The sequence below is a fragment of the Lampetra planeri genome, chromosome 1 (genome assembly GCF_965212315.1).
Source record: "Lampetra planeri chromosome 1, kcLamPlan1.2.h2, whole genome shotgun sequence".
NCBI classification, from domain to species: Eukaryota; Metazoa; Chordata; class Hyperoartia; order Petromyzontiformes; family Petromyzontidae; genus Lampetra; species Lampetra planeri.
In genome coordinates this window covers 13,600,680-13,619,897 of record NC_136107.1, presented here as the reverse complement: position 1 = coordinate 13,619,897, position 19,218 = coordinate 13,600,680, and the positions used below count along the sequence as shown (strand labels likewise).

At 47.8% G+C, this 19,218-nt stretch overlaps 1 protein-coding gene and 2 non-coding genes across 3 annotated transcripts in view; 1 reads left to right on the top strand and 2 right to left on the bottom strand.

The window, feature by feature from the left end:
- Positions 1-19,218, top strand: part of LOC144718693 (voltage-gated delayed rectifier potassium channel KCNH8-like) — a 201,494-nt gene that overhangs the window by 160,337 nt on the left and 21,939 nt on the right. The gene's annotated exons all lie outside the window — the stretch shown is intronic.
- TRNAS-GCU (transfer RNA serine (anticodon GCU)) lies at positions 5,122-5,204 on the bottom strand. The gene has a single exon. It is a non-coding gene; the product is annotated as a tRNA-Ser (tRNA).
- Positions 15,110-15,191, bottom strand: TRNAS-GCU (transfer RNA serine (anticodon GCU)). The gene has a single exon. It is a non-coding gene; the product is annotated as a tRNA-Ser (tRNA).

Below are 19,218 nucleotides of genomic sequence, written 5' to 3'. Positions count from 1 at the left end.
CCAACATGGTGGGTAAGGCAATGAGCGCCTCTTCCTCCGACCAGCGAACCGACTTGTAGGCGGCTTCGAAGCGCAACGAAAGGCGCTCCAATCGCCACCAGCCGCCACAAATTCACGCACATGGACCAGGCGTCAACCCCGATCGGCGCTGTCTCTCGCAGCGGGTGTCACGATGCCCGGTGACTCCCCGCGTGGCAGAGACGAACTGCCGGCCGACGCACCGCTCCCCGCGGCAGTAGTCAAAATGGCGGCCGTAACATGCGTGGTTGGCGGGAACTGCGAAATGGCGGCCGTCTCCACCCCGCCCGGAATGGCGGCCGTTTCCACCAAAGGGGGGACCCTCAAAGGCGCCGTCACCAGCCCTCTGCCTGTCCACCCCTGGACGGTCCGCCACCGGACTGCCTCCAATGGCGTGATCAGAGCGACGAGGTGGAAGAGCGCCGTTGTCAGGGCGCCCAACTGTGTCTCCGCCCTCTGCCATGGGTCGTCAGGGCGAAGTTGGTGTGAACCTCCCGCCGTGCTGTCTGTCGCAGGTGCTACGTCAGCACCCATCGTGGGCTCCATCACCGGAGTCGGCGGAAGCTGAACCACCGTCTCGTCATCGTCGGAGGACACTGCAGGCAGGTTATTTTTCTTCTGATATTTCGACATCGTGTCTTAAGTACCACGACCAGAAGAAGTCCACTTAACTGACACCACTGTAATGAGTGGTCTCCGACACGGTAAGTAACTTTCAGTTGTTTATTCAATAAAAGCTCGGTACAACCACGTGTCTCCGTCTCTTCCATTTTGCGGACATCCACTCTTCGTGTGGCTATGCTGCCCCGCGCCACGTGGCGCTCACCTGCTCTCCAACGCACCGCTGGCTGATGGTGCCCTAGGGAGTGGCTGGCACCTGGAGGACGAGCCGCCACGTGGTGGATGGAGATGGCGGGGCAGCAGCGGCGGGGCTCCTCTTCAGTCTTCAGCACCAGCCCTTTGCATTGCTCTGTGTCCTGCTTATATCCCCCTAGCCGGGACTAAGCCCCGCCTTTGGCCACACCCCTCCTGGAACCTTCCCAAACGTTCCAGAGGCTTCCCTGGTGGAACCGCCTCTCACCTTTCCCCTAGATGTAAACCCCACTATGGATAAGAATGGACTGTAGAAATAATATATATGCCCCCCTGATAATCCAGGCGATGGCGCTCTCATTACACCTGTTTACCCAGAACTTGGGAAACAAGTCGATGGAAGGGAATTCCAAAGTTGGGCAATACGAGGAATGAAGCAGAAAGTGAAGTGTTCTGACCTGCTATGTGGTGGTTGAACTCTGACCTGCTGTGTGGTGGTTGAACTCCGTATGGATGAGACAGCCAGTCTGGTAGTCCAGGTCCTCAACATGGGCGGATGAATCAATGAGTGACGTTTATGGGAATAGGAGTAATAGGTAGTAGCCATTGAATAGTGACAGGGAGGTGACCTACTGCTGGGGAGCGAGTGACTGGAGTTTCACCGCCTGGCACACTCGATGGTGACACCATTGCCAGAACGGGGGGAACGAGGTGCTGGTGAGCATCGCTGCCTACAGGTGACTTTGTTGTGGACGTTTGTCTTAATTCCCGTTCGCTCTGCAGTATCCGTTATATGCTGTACACAGACTAATAAAAGTTATAAATTCTGCAGTGCTGCAAAGATGCCGTCTGGCAGAGTGCCTTCCAAGGTCAGCAGGAATAATGAATGTGACAGAGACAAATGTGCCGTTGAGGTCCAAAAAGAGAACTCCACATGTTTAATGCGAGTTATAATAAGTTTACGGGGACAGAATGTGTCAATGCGGTGACAGACAGACCAATGGCCATTGATCTCGAAACTTGCTGCGTGCGTTGTTGTGGAGCCTTAAAAGTCATACAAATTTTACTTGAGCAACATAAATAATTGTCACTTTCTGCAGGAGTACGTGTAAGATTGATAATGGCTGGATTAAATTTATTTTGGTTCAGAAGACCTCATAATGGTCAGGTCAAAGCCAGAATGACTGACTTTACGAGAGATGAGCCAGCATCACGAGCATCTTGAATTTGTATCGATGCAGTCACCCGTGATGTAACCGAGTTCCCAAGCGTATTGACTTGATTGTGGCAGCATGGATACCGACATGCACAAAAACGTAACTGACTATGGAAATATAGTTTCCATTTTAATTTGTCTGTTCACAGCGCTTAGCGTAATATGAATTTACAAATACATGAATAGATAACCACAAATACGTCTTCCCGCCTAAATAAAACTGTCAGTCCCATCAGACTTGCACACTAATCTTTCAAAACAACGTTGAAGCAGGCAAAGTCTGGACTAGTTTCTACCTTCTGATTCTCATCAGCAGAGTCAGGCCCATTAAATATATGCTATTATTTTGGCCGGTGATATAGGCAGGAGCCTTGAATGTTAGCTTTGAGTCCCGTCAGCATACAAGTAACAGTGTCTACAAGTTCATTGTGCGCCGTGGCGGAGCCAGTAAATAAGTAAACAGACAAATGTGTGCGTCTGTCTGCATAAAAAATGAATTAGCTTTGTGGTAATTTTCCTGAGCACTGCCTGACTCGTTGCGACACCCTTGCCGACTAGGGGAATTCTACGATAACCTTTTTGTTTTTGCTTTTGGATAAAATCTCATTTGGACCAAATATGATATAACTGGTGTTAGCAGAAAAAAAAACACTAAATATTATAATTGTGTTATCAGAAAATATTTCACAATATCTCTGCAAATGGTAGATACGCGAATATCATGTAAGTGCAGTAGAGGCGATCGAATGAAGTTCAGAGAGTGCAACGTAGATACGTAGCCCCTATTGCAGCAGCTGGAGGAGGCCTTCAGCCAGTAATGGATTGCTTTATTGCGAATGAGAGGAGGCAGGAGTAGCCTAAGAAAGGAAATCGAGCAAGGAGAGTGCTGTGGGAAGAGGCATAGAATACGACTGTCACCACAAGGAGAAAACGGTATGCAACAAACATGGCAGTGCATTGCTGGGTGTCCATGAAATATTGTTCATTATTAAATGACTATAATTAAACAGCAGTTTGAGCTAGGTCAATAAACCCCAAATTATGAGCATGTTTTGTGTATATTAGTTTCTAAATTATTATTGATCTTAATAATAAAAAATAAGTTAAAGTGATTTTTCTTCTCAAATGGACGGTGCTGATCTCCTGTTTACAGCCCTGACTGAGCCAGCAGTGGAAATTCCCCGATCCCATGGCAGGGGCGAGTTTATTCACAGAACAACCGCTGCATGACCTCCTCCCAAAATGGTACTTATTTTATCGACTCCAGAGTAATGATGGGCAATATTAACCCCCAAGCAATATTTGAACTCGTAACCTTCTCATTGCGAGCTGCTCACTTGACCGTTGAGCCACCTGGCTGGTTATCGAATGGTTATATAATGGTGTATATAATCATTATATAATTTAGTACGCAACATATGATTAATTTATATTATTTGGGTATTTCGGTAAAGCCATGTAGATAGCAAAAAAGTATTAATTGTTATTATTACAGACGGTATGAGTGCACACATCACCAAACAATCGCTGAGGGCGATTAGGGAGACCTTGGCCCATGGCTGATGATGATGATGATGAAGATATTTCAGTACCTTCATTCAACTGCACAGGTGCATGCAAGGAATAACACTGAAAGACATAAAAGGGAACACAATGAATCAGATAACCAATGAGAAGTTAGAGATATAATTTTGACTGTCCAAAAGATTAAATGGACTTACGTGTGGACACATTGCTGGAAGGGATGATGGCCGATGAACCAGTCTGGTGACAGAGGAGTCATCTCAAGTGCAGAAGTTGGATGCATCATTAGACCATGAGAAATGGCGATGACGTGGGGATGCCTTCGTCTAGCAGTGGATAGATCATGGCTATTGCTGCTGCTGATTTATAATGATGCATATACAGCTTATTTATAAATAAATGTGTTAGTTACTCTTTGGTTCTTTCGGTAAAGTCACGTAGGTATAAAATAAAATAAATCACGACGTTTCGATTGCAACACAAGCGATCATCAATAGGTGGGAAAACCACAGCAATATTATTTTTTGCTGAAGTGTAAGAGACAGCTGCCGCGGTAAGAGGTTATATAGGTAAGAAAGGGGGGAGAGAGGGGGGGGGGTAGGGGAGAGCTGCGTGGATGCTAGGAGAGGGACGTGAGGCTGGGGGGGGGGAAGTGGGCGGGGCTGGAAATGGGAGGCCGAGAGAGCTGGGTATGCGGGGGGGGGGATTTAACTCGGAAAAAATTAACCCGTAAAAACAAAAATTTTCACTATAATTCCTTTATATGCGTGGCGGCTAGAGTCCTCTCGTCCTCTGGCTTGAGATGGCTGCCACCTATGGGTCAGATCATTGCCTGCCACCATTAAGCAATTGGTAATTACATATAATTTTTTTTTCCTAAAAAGTGTAAAATTTTGGAAAAAAAATTCACGAAAATTAATTGTCACGCACAACGAGTCTGTGTGCAAAATGTCAGCTCGATTGGATCACGGGAAGTGGGTAAAAAAACGACCGAAAGATTTGCACGGTCGTAAGCGCGCAAGCAAGCAAGTGAACTTAATATAAAGGATTAAATAAGTATAACCCGTAAAAACAAAGTTTTTCACTATAAATCCTTTATATGCGTGGCAGCGAACTTAATATAAAGGATTTAAAAATATATTCGCCTGTGGAGGACGCGAGGATCGATCCCACGACCTTTGGCATGGGAAGCGAGGGCGCTACCAACTGCGATACTCCACCACGGCCTGTGGAGGGGTTACGCTCTGGGCTCTTACACTGTGACGTTCAGCCAAAGCCATGAATGAGTTATATTTGAATATATGTAAAATAAAAAAATTTTGCCTAAAAAGTGCAAAATTTTGGGAATTTTTTTTCACGAACATTAATTGTCTCGCACAACGAGTCTGTGTGGAAAATGTCAGCTCGATTGGATCACGGGAAGTGGGTTAAAAAACGACCGAAAGATTTGCACGGTCGTAAGCAAGCAAGCACGCAAGCAAGCAAGCACGCACGCAAGCAAGCACGCAAGCAAGCAAGCGAACTTAATATAAAGGATTTTTAAAAAATCGCGACGAAGGTGGGATTTGAACCCACGCAGTGCAGAGCACAATGGATTAGCTGTCCATTGCCTTAACCACTCGGCCACCTCGTCTCACGCACTCACACACGCAAGCACATACAACCAGAACCAGGATGAAGACTTGCACGCACATACATACAAACAGACCCCCCCCCCCACACACACACACAGTCATACCATTATTTTTCCTAAAAAGTGTAATATTTTGGAACTAAATTTTCACGAAAAGAAATTGTCACGCACAACGAGTCTGTGTGGAAAATGTCAGCTCGATTAGATCACGGGAAGTGGGTTAAAAAACGACCGAAAGATTTGCACGGTCGTAAGCGCGCAAGCAAGCAAGCGAACTTAATATAAAGGATTTAAAAATAGACCAGTACCCGGCAGGTGTGATAGACAACAACCATAAAGCAGTTAAGGTTTTATCTGGTTAAAAACATCCTTCCAATAATTGCTCAATTTGTATCCATCTTCTCGGTTGAAGATATGTCTATGTTTATATATCTTTAAAAAATGTAACACTGTCCAGGATGGGATCGAGTTAACTATTCTGGATTTCTCTTTCTGTCCTTTTGTATTTTAAAGTGGCCGTGAATGCAGATACGTTCGGGATCTTGGGAAAATAGGACCGAAGATTAGTGTTGGCGTGAAAGAACATCAGATGTCTGCCATGGCAGACCATATATGTCAGGGATAGGGCCACCAAGTTCAATTCGACAATGTGTAAGTGTTATGTAAAACTAACTCTCAATGTGAAATATGAATTAGGGAATCCAAAGAGTTAGAAAAAAATATAAATAACTAACATCAAGCAAATATTGATTTAAAGCTTTCGTGACTGCAGAGATTCATCTTCTTGGTTCTTTCGGTAAAGTCACGTAGAAGGGAAGTAATAAAATAATAAAAATAAAACAAAAATAAAACATAATAAAATTATTATGTTTTATTTTTATTATTTTATTACTTCCCTTCTACGTGACTTTACCGAAAGAACCAAGAAGATCAAGCAAATAGCTATAAATTAAGAACGGCTTGAAAACACATCATTCAAAAGTAGGTGTTTTATCCATAATGAGCTAGTATTCTATGAGATCTCTTTTACCAGTGGCAAAATATAATGGTAGGTTTTTACCCTTTTAACTGGTACAAAACTGACACCTTTATAGCATTTCTAACACTGCATTTTAAGCTTCATTTAAACAATACTATTGTGCTGCATGCTAGGATATTCATTGATTAATTATAATGAATCATATTCTTAGGTTTTTTCGGTAAAGTCACGTAGGTAAAACATCAAAATTAATGAAAATAAAATAAAATAAAACAAAAATCACGACGTTTCGGAGGCAACACAAGTCTCCGTCATCAGGTGGGACCGTCACAGCCGAATTAGCTGCATCAAGTGAGGCAATGATTCAAGATGTAATCCCTTATAAGCAAGTTGAAAGGGGGAGGAGAGGGGGGGGGAGGAGAGGGGGGGGGGAGCTCATCAGAATGTGGTAGCCAATGAATGGAACGTATCGGGAGGGAGGGGGGCGGGGCTCAAAGACAGCACAGAGTGCTAAGTACAACGCATCGGGAGGGGGAGGGGGGGGGGCAAAAAAAGAAGAACGACGGCTTGGACGCGGTTGCTGCTGCACACGCCAACACAATGGACAGAGAGGGCGAGGGAGGCCTGATACACATGATAGACAAAAGAACGAAAATGCCCATGTTTATACCAATGCTGGCTGAACAATGAAGAGAGTACTGTTAAACAACTGGGGATGTTAACACTCGGTAAAGTAAAGTAAAATAGTGCCTGTCAGATAACATGGTCCAAAAAAGTGTAATTAAGTCTTTTTTGCGTGGTTGATAACATCTTTCCAATGATTACTAAGTTTGTACCCATCATCACGGTTGAAATTATGTCTGTGTTTGTATATTTGTATGGCTTCCTGTACAAACCTTTGATGGTAGCCGGGAGGTTTGCAGAGAACCTTGGTCTCGGAAAAGACAATTTCATGAGAGCCCACCGAGTTGTAGCAATGATCGGCAACGGCAGAAGAATCAGTTCTGCCGTGTTTCAGATCTGACTTGTGCTCGCGGACACGATCAGAAACATGACGTTTCGTTTCTCCAATGTAGCAATCACCACAAATGCAACTCAATTTGTAGACTCCAGGATACTGTAAGTCAGGAACGACATCCTTCACAGATGGAATCAGATCACGGATTTTATGCACTGTACTGAATCGGACTTGGATCTTATGTTTGTTTAGAATTTTGGAGATCTTTTTGGTCACGCCTGCTATGTATGGTAACGTGATGGTTTTGGTCGGAGTTTCATGTGGCTGTTTCTGTGTGGTGGGAGAGACAGCTTGGCGGATAGTACGGTCAGAGTATCCGTTCATCCTGAGGGCCCGATGTACATGTCTTAATTCACCGGTCAGGTGGTGTTTGTCAGAAATGCCATGGGCTCTGTGGTATAGCGTTTTGATGAGAGAATTCTTTTGAGATGGGTGGTGGTGGGAATCCGGTTTCAAGTAGGAATCTGTGTGGGTGGCTTTCCTGTAGACAGAATGTCCCAAGGATCCGTCAGGCCTCCTCTTAAACAGAATATCCAAGAATGGTAGTTTACCGTCTTTCTCCACTTCCATGGTGAATCTGATGGATGGGTGTCTAGAATTGATGTGGTCCAAGAAGTGGTTCAATGCTGGGAGGCCATGTGGCCAGATGACGAAAGTGTCATCCACATACCTCTTCCACAGGGAAGGACGCAGGGTGGATGTCTGGATGGCGTCTGATTCAAACTTTTCCATGAACATGTTGGCTATAACTGGTGACAAAGGGGAGCCCATAGGGGTACCCTCATTCTGTGTGTAGAAGGTGCCATTCCAGGTAAAATAGGTGTTGGTGAGGCAATGCCTAACCAGCGCAGGTGCATCAGAATTCAATCCATGTTGGACTAAGTCCTCAATTATTGTTAGGGTGTCCGGTACTGGGACTTTGGTAAACAAAGATACTACATCAAAGCTGACGAGGATGTCATCAGGAGATAGTACCATGTCCTTAACCATAGAGACTAATTGGGTTGAGTTGAGCACTGCCGAAGAGGTCTTGCCTGTGAAAGGGAGCAGAGTATCTGATAGAAAACGGGCTAGTGTGTACGTAGGAGAGTTTATCGTCGACACAATGGGTCGTAGCGGGGTGCCTACCTTATGGATTTTGGGAAGACCATAGAGTCTGGGAGGTCTTGCCGCCGATGGTTTTAGAGAGGGACGTTTGCTTGGTTCAATTAGGGAAGTCGAACTCGTGATGATACTGTTGGTTTTCGTCGTTAGGCTTTTAGTGGGATCGTTTTTAATTTTGGAGTAACTCCCATCATTAAGAAGGTCCAGGATTTTGTTGTTGTATGAATCTTTATCCATGATGACCGTGGCATTGCCCTTGTCTCGAGACGCTGGCCTTCCTCGAGAGATGCTGAGATAACAAGGTAATACCCATCGCTTTCACACTCACATCCGCTGCTGTGTCCTCACCGAACTCTTAACAGATCTTATTTAAAGCTAGCCTATCACTAATCTCGGAGAGAATAAGGTTACTCCGATCTGAACTCGATAATTTAGACAAGACTCTCTTACAAACACATTTAATGTTAACACAAAAAATGTCACCTTCTGATTGGAACCACGTTGATAACATGACTTCTGCTTCTGCTGACTCAATGTCAGCCAAATGCAAAGCTAACCTGATTTCTAAATTCAACCTCCTATCTGAGAAGAAACCAGAGCCACACATCGCAAAGCTGGATGTTAACAAGACCGTGATTAATCAGAGTAACATCCCAATTTCTGACACTCTAAAAACGGTACTGGCCAAAGGACTAAATTTCGCCGTCACCCCTAAATATATACCAGTAGAGGATATGATTTCTCAGATTGATGTAGCCCTCAGAGGCATAGGACACATCCATGCGGATGTAGCAAGAGCTGAAATAGCTACTATTCTTAAGAATGCTAAGAAACCCACTAGTAACATCAGCAAAAACGAAGGCTCTGAACTCGCGGACCTAAAAAAGAGAGATGATATAGTCATCCTCTCGGCAGACAAGGGCAATGCCACGGTCATCATGGATAAAGATTCATACAACAACAAAATCCTGGACCTTCTTAATGATGGGAGTTACTCCAAAATTAAAAACGATCCCACTAAAAGCCTAACGACGAAAACCAACAGTATCATCACGAGTTCGACTTTCCTAATCGAACCAAGCAAACGTCCCTCTCTAAAACCATCGGCGGCAAGACCTCCCAGACTCTATGGTCTTCCCAAAATCCATAAGGTAGGCACCCCGCTACGACCCATTGTGTCGACGATAAACTCTCCTACGTACACACTAGCCCGTTTTCTATCAGATACTCTGCTCCCTTTCACAGGCAAGACCTCTTCGGCAGTGCTCAACTCAACCCAATTAGTCTCTATGGTTAAGGACATGGTACTATCTCCTGATGACATCCTCGTCAGCTTTGATGTAGTATCTTTGTTTACCAAAGTCCCAGTACCGGACACCCTAACAATAATTGAGGACTTAGTCCAACATGGATTGAATTCTGATGCACCTGCGCTGGTTAGGCATTGCCTCACCAACACCTATTTTACCTGGAATGACACCTTCTACAAACAGAATGAGGGTACCCCTATGGGCTCCCCTTTGTCACCAGTTATAGCCAACATGTTCATGGAAAAGTTTAAATCAGACGCCATCCAGACATCCACCCTGCGTCCTTCCCTGTGGAAGAGGTATGTGGATGACACTTTCGTCATCTGGCCACATGGCCTCCCAGCATTGAACCACTTCTTGGACCACATCAATTCTAGACACCCATCCATCAGATTCACCATGGAAGTGGAGAAAGATGGTAAACTACCATTCTTGGATATTCTGTTTGAGAGGAGGCCTGACGGATCCTTGGGACATTCTGTCTACAGGAAAGCCACCCACACAGATTCCTACTTGAAACCGGATTCCCACCACCACCCATCTCAAAAGAATTCTCTCATCAAAACGCTATACCACAGAGCCCATGGCATTTCTGACAAACACCACCTGACTGGTGAATTAAGACATGTACATCGGGCCCTCAGGATGAACGGATACTCTGACCGTACTATCCGCCAAGCTGTCTCTCCCACCACACAGAAACAGCCACATGAAACTCCGACCAAAACCATCACGTTACCATACATAGCAGGCGTGACCAAAAAGATCTCCAAAATTCTAAACAAACATAAGATCCAAGTCCGATTCAGTACAGTGCATAAAATCCGTGATCTGATTCCATCTGTGAAGGATGTCGTTCCTGACTTACAGTATCCTGGAGTCTACACATTGAGTTGCATTTGTGGTGATTGCTACATTGAAGAAACGAAACGTCATGTTGTGGTGCCACAGCGACGGGGCCGCTCTGCCGAGCCAGGGAGCCGCCCGGCTTCCACCACCGCACTGCCCCCCATCACCCCCTCCACATAAGCATGCACCCGCACCCACGTAGGGCCTCGTGGTCGGGTCACCTACCCTGAGTTTTCACCCGAGGCCCCCCTCGGGGGGTTACCCCACGGTTTCTCAGGGCCAGGGAATTGGACAGGACCCTTCCCAGGCCAAGTAACACTGCGGCGCCGTGGGCGGATTTGAGATCGCACGACCACGGCGAGCTCAGAGAGCCCCGCAGTTAGAAACGCATACAAACACAAACACGGGTCAGCAGGGCAGATAGCTGGGATCAGGACCCGGGGCGACTGATTGGTCGAAAGGTCAAAGGCCGGCGGGATCGCAAAAGAGCGGGAAATCCTAGGCTCAGGATTGGTCGAGAGACCAAGGCGGTCGGGACGGGGACGCCTAGCCTTTGATGTGAATAGTTTAAAAGAAAACGCAGGGGCAGTAGGGAACTCTCTTCTTCTGGAGTTTTGACACGGGGTCAGCGACGAAGGAGTCATCGGGCGAGCCGCTAGATTGTCTGCAGGACGATCTGAGCACCGCAAGGCCACCAAGGACTACAGACGGTATCGTATTACGCGCCTTACAACACCTCAGAGCGGAGAGTAGGATCCGTAGGAGAGGGTTAGTTCGGGATAAGGACGAGAGGAAAGCGGTTTAACAGAGAGCGCAGCATAGAATAGGGCTGCACGCCACCAGAGTGTGGGTTAGAAGCGCCTTGCTGGCCCGCACACACACACGGGTGGCTCGGTTGGTTAACAAGGGCTAATAAAATCTCGAGCGTAGTAATAAAACCGTGTTGTTGGGTATTTTTGCACGTGGTATTAGCGTGCACTGCATTCGCGGGTGTGTGGTCGTTGTATGCGTAAAGGCCGTGGTCTCTGTACGATGGTGCGGGTACGGAGGTGTGTGTGTTAACGCCCGGGGAGCGCACAGTGTATTTGTATAAACGCGCGGCCGCGCAAGAGGGGGGTTTTACGTGCTCTCGCTCGAGCGTGGGCATCGCTCGCGTGTGTGCACGCCGCGCTCGGTAAAACCCGCAAGCCGCACACGGTGAACCCGCGAGCCGCGGCGCCGGAGCGCGCTGTGATCGCACGGCCGGGGGGAGCGAGAAGAGGAGGAGGGAGAGTACTTTTGTGTGTTTGCGTGCCTACGCAGCCGTGTGAGAGGAGAATCGTCCTTGTACGATACTTGTGTTGACGTACACGCGCGAGTGCGGGAGGAGACGAGTCGTTGTGTCGGCGTGTGCCCCGCTTGCGTGTGCTCGTTACTTGCGTAAGTGCGGCGCGGTGGTGAGCCCCTGACCCCCAACCCCGCGGCTCGAGCGCGTAATCGGCTGCGCATTGCTGTACTGTTTATCTCGCGCGCACGGCGGCGGCAACTTGCGCTCCGCGGCCAACCTCAGCGCAGGGGGAGCATGCACACACGATCCGCAGCACTCACGGGGGTACAGAATAGGGAGCAGATGGGGGACGAAAGTCCGGACCCCACCAGACAGCCAGGGGGTAATGATACGGAGGGGACGATGGAGACAGAGGCGAGCAGCCTCCACAATGTTTCTGATCGTGTCCGCGAGCACAAGTCAGATCTGAAACACGGCAGAACTGATTCTTCTTCCGTTGCCGATCATTGCTACAACTCGGTGGGCTCTCATGAAATTGTTTTTTCCGAGACCAAGGTTCTCTGCAAACCTCCCGGCTACCATCAAAGGTTTGTACACGAAGCCATACAAATATACAAACACAGACATAATTTCAACCGTGATTATGGGTACAAACTTAGTAATCATTGGAAAGATGTTATCAACCACGCAAAAAAGACTTAATTACACTTTTTTGGACCATCTTATCTGACAGGCACTATTTTACTTTACCGAGTGTTAACATCCCCAGTTGTTTAACAGTACTCTCTTCATTGTTCAGCCAGCATTGGTATAAACATGGGCATTTTCGTTCTTTTGTCTATCATGTGTATCAGGCCTCCCCTCCCCCTCTCTGTCCATTGTGTTGGCGTGTGCAGCAGCAACCGCGTCCAAGCCGTCGTTCTTCTTTTTTTGCCCCCCCCTCCCCCTCCCGATGCGTTGTACTTAGCACTCCGTGCTGTCTTTGAGCCCCGCCCCCCTCTTTCCCGATACGTTCCATTCATTGGCTACCACATTCTGATGAGCTCCCCCCCCCTCTCCTCCCCCCCCCTCTCCTCCCCCTTTCAACTTGCTTATAAGGGATTACATCTTGAATCATTGCCTCACTTGATGCAGCTAATTCGGCTGTGACGGTCCCACCTGATGACGGAGACTTGTGTTGCCTCCGAAACGTCGTGATTTTTGTTTTATTTTATTTTATTTTCATTAATTTTGATGTTTTACCTACGTGACTTTACCGAAAAAACCTAAGAATATGATTCCTTGCAGTCACGAAAGCTTCAAATCTAGAAATAATGAATCATGTTTTTCTGTTAATTATTTATCCACATGAATTATAATGCGATTAGAATGAATACATTTTTAATGATAAATATTCAGTCCGATATGTAATTGGTTGTTCCTGTGAAGTCAGGATTCCTATGTTAGGAAGCCGGGTCAGTTTATGCTGACACAGTCACCTTTGACCTGGATTTTTACTCTGACTTTCTGGATCTTCTGATGATGCTTGACATAGTCTCAAGTGTAATGTGATATCTAATTGCTAAATTTGGTTTGGGAGGATTGTTTTTCAACCTACCAGTGGGCTGAAACAATAAATAATTGGCGTGATTAATGCATTGTACACTGGACAGTTAACTTGTTTCGCTGTGTTGGTTGGTGGAGGGTGCCTAATGGCATTGATTAGGTCAGATCTTAATGTCCGAACCCAAAAAAATATATGTTTGAAAATAAACCTTACCTAAAGATGGAGTGACTTTTCTGCAAAGTGTTCCATACTTGATATGCAAGTGGGCCTGACAGATCATTTGCCATTTAGTGGAATATAGGCAAATTGAAACCTCCCATGTTGTGGAACGTGACCTACAACGTCCTGCAATGGCCGTATTCTCGGTAACACATTTCTGTTGCTTTCATTACACAGATGGTGCATGTAGGCATTGTAATTATAATAACGATCTCGGTCATGACGAAGCAATATATGCCCTTGGCTGTGGTTGTTCACATTACCTCCACTGCTGGCTCATTCCATAAACGCAGTGACAGCCAAAGGGCATGGAAATTAGTTCAATAACCGGCTCCGCTCGATACTGTACCACGGTGGAAAGGTATCTGCTTCGATCTAAAACGACGCTTTCCCTGACATTTTCAACATTCACATGTACGCCCAATTATTTTGAGTTTGCTCGTGTTAACGTCGAATAAATGAGATGTTGCTGAAATAAAGTAACATCTGGCATCGTTTTTGCCTCCCAGCTATTGGCTCAGACCGCTGACTTGGACCCCCCCAGCTCATTGCGGGAATGTCCTCAAATTATCACGGGCGTTTCCTCGCGAGCGAATGTATAATTTATGATTATTCCGCTTTGCTTAGCCAGAAAAGCCTCACTGAGTCTCGGGACTTTATCAGCAGGGTGTTTGACACGTTTTTACAGTAGGGATCGATGGTTTCTATGGATATTCCAATTGAGTAATTTGGGGGTATTTCTTGTTTTTATTTGGACCATGCTACCAGTGACGTGCGGTGAGGTCAATGGCTAGGGAGGCACTGGCTAGTATCTGAGCCAGATTCACACACGGAGGGGGGCGTGGCCTCACAGAGGAGGCGTGTTCTCACTGAGGGGGGCGTGTCAGACACGTCCCCCTCAGTGAGGCAGATGTGATAGCTGCCTCCCCTGGTGCTTTTTCATTGCAGTTCCATGACGAGACCAGCGAGCCTAAATATCTTCATACACATACGTGAAATAAGTTACCTGGAGTATGGAAGGTGAGGACATGGAATGAAGGGGTCTACAAACATTACATTGGTGACATACTGAGATAGTAACAGGCACGTGCTTATTGCTCGCGCTCCATCCAGTTACTGAGGGGGTTGCGCAATCAGAGGGGAGGCTGAGCTCGTCGCTGCCTCACCTCTCGTCTCTTCCTGTATTTGCAGCGGAGCTCCTCAAATTTGGCGATTTTGACTATAAAAAATTAACCAGTAAAAACAAAGTTTTTCACAATAAATCCTTTATATGCGTGTTCAATGGGCCACAACCCAGCCCACATTGGTCTTTGAAACGGGCGGCTAGAGTCCTCTCGTCCTCTGGCTTGAGATGGCTGCCACCTATGGGTCAGATGATTGCCTGCCACCATTAAGTAATTGGTAATTACATGTAATTTTTTTTTCCTAAAAAGTGTAACATTTTGGAAAAAAAATTTCACGAAAATTAATTGTGACGCACAACGAGTCTGTGTGCAAAATGTCAGCTCGATTGGATCACGGGAAGTGGGTAAAAAAACGACCGAAAGATTTGCACGGTCGTAAGCGCGCAAGCAAGCAAGTGAACTTAATATAAAGGATTAAAAAAAAAATCGCGACGAAGGTGGGATTCGAACCCACGCGTGCAGAGCACAATGGATTAGCAGTCCATCGCCTTAACCACTCGGCCACCTCGTCTCACGCACTCACACACGCAAGTACATACAACCAGAACCAGGATGAAGACTTGCACGCACATACATACAAACAGACCCCCCCACACACACACACACAGTCATACCATTATTTTTTCCTAAAAAGTGCAATATTTTGGAACAAAATTTTCACGAAAAGAAATTGTCACGCACAACGAGTCTGTGTGGAAAATGTCAGCTCGATTGGATCACGGGAAGTGGGTTAAAAAACGACCGAAAGATTTGCACGGTCGTAAGCGCGCAAGCAAGCAAGCAAGTGAACTTAATATAAAGGATTTAAAAATGATTTGAATCGTACAGAAATTACATTTATAACACATCAGTGGAAAAATTGTAATGTTTATTTGATTTTTTTTTTTACTTTTCGTAACAACTATTTTCATTGGAGTATGACAGGTGAGGCTCTGCCTCCCCTGCCTCTCCTGACCCGCACGTCCCTGCGACACGCAACAGCCTATTCTTGCGAATGACGTGACCGGATCTTTCTAGTCCACTGTGAAGCAGTTGGTGTGTATTCTGACGGTGAATTCTTTTTTCAGTTTTCAGTTTAATTTATTAGGATTTACCCTGTGAGCCATTCGGCTCTTGATCAGTGCGGCTGCGGCAAGCGGCGAACGGAGTACCGCTCGGCTCCGCCGCCACCACTGCCCGACGTGTTGTGACAGCACCCGGAGGGGTATCCACACACAGAGTGTTGAGACAGAGGTCCTCAATATGTCTCACCGTGACTTAACGCCGTGCTTATTATCTTTGTTTAGGGCGAATACGTAAATCAAAACTGTGAAATAACAACTTACGTTAAGTAGCGTTAACATCACCATTTCTAAAAATAGTCAATGTCCCCATTTTAAACGTTATATCTCTGAGATCCTTTATTCAAATGAGTACATTGAACCCTTAATATTAGCGGGTTTTATTATTGCAGTAATAGGTTTTTTACCCTTTCAACTGGTACAAAACTGACAACTTTATACAAGGGATCATGCTTATACCTTTATACAAGGGATCACCTCTATACAAGGGATCAACTTCAAGGACAGTGCCTAGCATTATCATTATCAGAGTTGTTTCTTTTTGTTTGCATTTTGACTGCTTGTGTTGTGGTTATTGAAAACATGATCCCTTGTATAAAGGTGTCAGTTTTGTACCAGTTGAAAGGGTAAAAAACCTATTACTATATTTTGTCACTGGTAAAGGTCTCAGTGTAAATGTTTATTATTGCAGTTTCGCGTATTCGCGAAGAATTTAGTGCGGTGCTGTTTGAAATTCGCGGGGTTGTAATGTTTGCGGCCGTAGCACGCCACTCTCCGACACGCACTGCCCCCCGTACGTTGCTAACGCACGGGAACGGCGTGGATCGTGAGACCGTGGGAGCCCTCGCACGCGACTCCGCCGCCTCTCGTTCCGCCTCTGTCCGCCGAAGCGCTCGTTCCACGCGAGCGCTCTCCCTCCACAGTTTTTTGAAATTCCGTACCGGGTAATTTTCGTTCATTTATTTCTTCACCGGACAGTGCTTGGAACTTTTAAAATATATAAATACTTAATGGTGCAGCTGTGCCTGGTGAAAACACAATTTCGCGAGGGCTGATGGGAGAATCAGTGCTCCACTGTCGTTTTCTTTATCCCTCGTATATACTGGTTTACGATCAACTACGTGCACATCTGTTGCCTAATTTTCATGTCACTTTGTACACGGTGTGTTTGTGTATGCGTAAGGCTTTTCCGAAATATAAAACTGTCCTTTGTTATGGGGGCAACCGTGGGAGATGTAGATGTAAAGGGGAGCCGACACCAGATTGCAGGGGTCTCGTCCTTTATTCCTTTTCTTCCATCCACACCTGTCCCCAGCCGTCCCAATATCGTTTTCGCCAAAGGCCCCTTCTTCCCGCCCGTTCTCTCCTTATATCTCCTTGATCACCCCTCCCACTAACCCACCTATTGGTGGGAATCCTTCCCCTGACACCCCTACATCACCCCCCCCCCCCCCCCCCCGGAGAAAAAATAACCGTCCTCGGTTCTGCCTCCCCCATGGACCATTTAAGTCTCCCCATGCCTCCCACCACTGACAGTGACGACAGCCCTTAACCCCCCCACAACCATACAATGCAATATAACACGACGAAATCAATTGCGCGGCCTGCCCAGGTCTCCAGCCAGCATCCCGTAACAGCCCGGACATCCACAGGCAGCAGATGACCGTGGCGGCCCCCTCCTTGGAAGGCCCTCTCGTCGCGGTCCCTGGTTCGGTGGTGCCGGTGTCGCCTTGCCTGGCGCCGCTGTCTCTCCAGCCCCCGCTCGTGCCGCCGCTCCGTCAGGCCTCACATGGGGCGCTGTAGGTGACAAGGGAACACAGGGCACCGAACCCCCTGCCGGTCGGCGCGTGGTGGTCGGCGACCTTGGCCTGGGTAGGGATGATGATGATGTTGGCAGTGATGTTGGTGGTGATGTTGGTGAAGATGACGGTGGAGAGATGTATGGCTTAAGGCGGGTGGGGTGTACAAACCATCGTCGCTTACCCAGTTGGACCTGGACGCACTGCGGTCGGAGTGCTTTAATGACCTCGACCGGCCCTTTCCAGGGTCGGTGCAGCTTTGGTGAGAGGCCAACCGGCACCTGAGGACAGTGTAGCCATGCCTGGTCCCCGACTTTAAAGGGCTTGGCTGTCACTGTCCTCTCCCGTATCCGTACATTACTCTCTTGGCTTGTGGCCGATGCGGCCTCGGCTGCTTGGCGGGCCTCTCTCAAATAAACGAGGGAGGTCTTTAGTGCCTTCGGCCATGCGTCGGCTCTTGCGGGAATGTCCGTCAGCTGCACCTCAATAGGCGGAACGGGATCCCGTCCGTACATCAAGAAAAACGGCGAGAACCCCGTCGCCGCGTGTGGGGCCACCTTGTATGCCGCTAAGACCGATGGAATGTGGAGGTCCCAGTCGGAATGATTTTCGTCCACCACTTGGGATAGCATGGCCGCTATGGTGCGGTTAAGCCGCTCTACCATCCCATCGGTCTGGGGATGATATGGAGATGTTCGGACCTTTTTAGTGCCCAGGATAGAGCAGACGTCCTTCAATAGCTGTGAGGAGAAATTCCTGCCCTGATCCGTGAGCAACCGTTCCGGTGCCCCCTTATCAAGGACATAGCCTCCCACGAAGGCATCGGCGATGGTCTGTGCCGTTTGGTCCGGGAGGGCCCACGCCATCGGCCACCTCGTGCAGTACTCGACTCCGACCAACAGGTATTTATTTCCCCGTGGCGTGACCGGCAGTGGTCCCAGGATGTCCAACGCAACCAATTCGTTGACCCTGGTCACCGTGATGGGCTGTAGGGGCGCCCGGCTTACCCGGGGTGGCGGCTTTCGCCGCGCACATTCGACGCAGGTAGCGACCCATCGATGCACGTCAGTGGTCATACCTGGCCAAAAGTACCGACCCTGTAATGTGTACAGTGTCTTCCGCCCCGCCAGGTGCAGCAGCTGGCGGCCGTGTACGTCCATAACCAATTGTTGACGCAGCGACTCCGGAACTACCAGGCATCGCCGGCGCCCTGTCGGGTCCCATCGCATGAGGAGGTCCTCCCATACGATGTACTCCTCCCCCCCTGCCTCTGCTGAGGCGCGTAGCATTCGCAGTGGGGCTTCCTCCAGCTGTAGCCGTCTCCAATCGTCCAAGGTCAGCCCCAGGTCGTGGTCGGTCAGCTGGACCTCACCCTGTGCGCCCTCCGCCGTGCGTACGGGAGCAATGACCGTCCCCTCCGGCCTCGCCTCCTTGCAGCGTGCCCCGCCTGTGGTGCATGCACAAGGGCCCTGGGGTGCCAGTTGGGACAATGCGTCTGCGTTGGCATGTCTGGTCCCTTTGCGATACTTGGTACCTGTACTCCTGCAGGCGCTCTATCCATCTGGCCAGCTGGCCCGAAGGCTGGTCGATGCGGAGCAAATACTGCAAGGCCGCGTGGTCAGTGCGGACCGTAAATTTGCGACCATACAGGTAGGGTCGGAATTGCTGCACGAAGTGA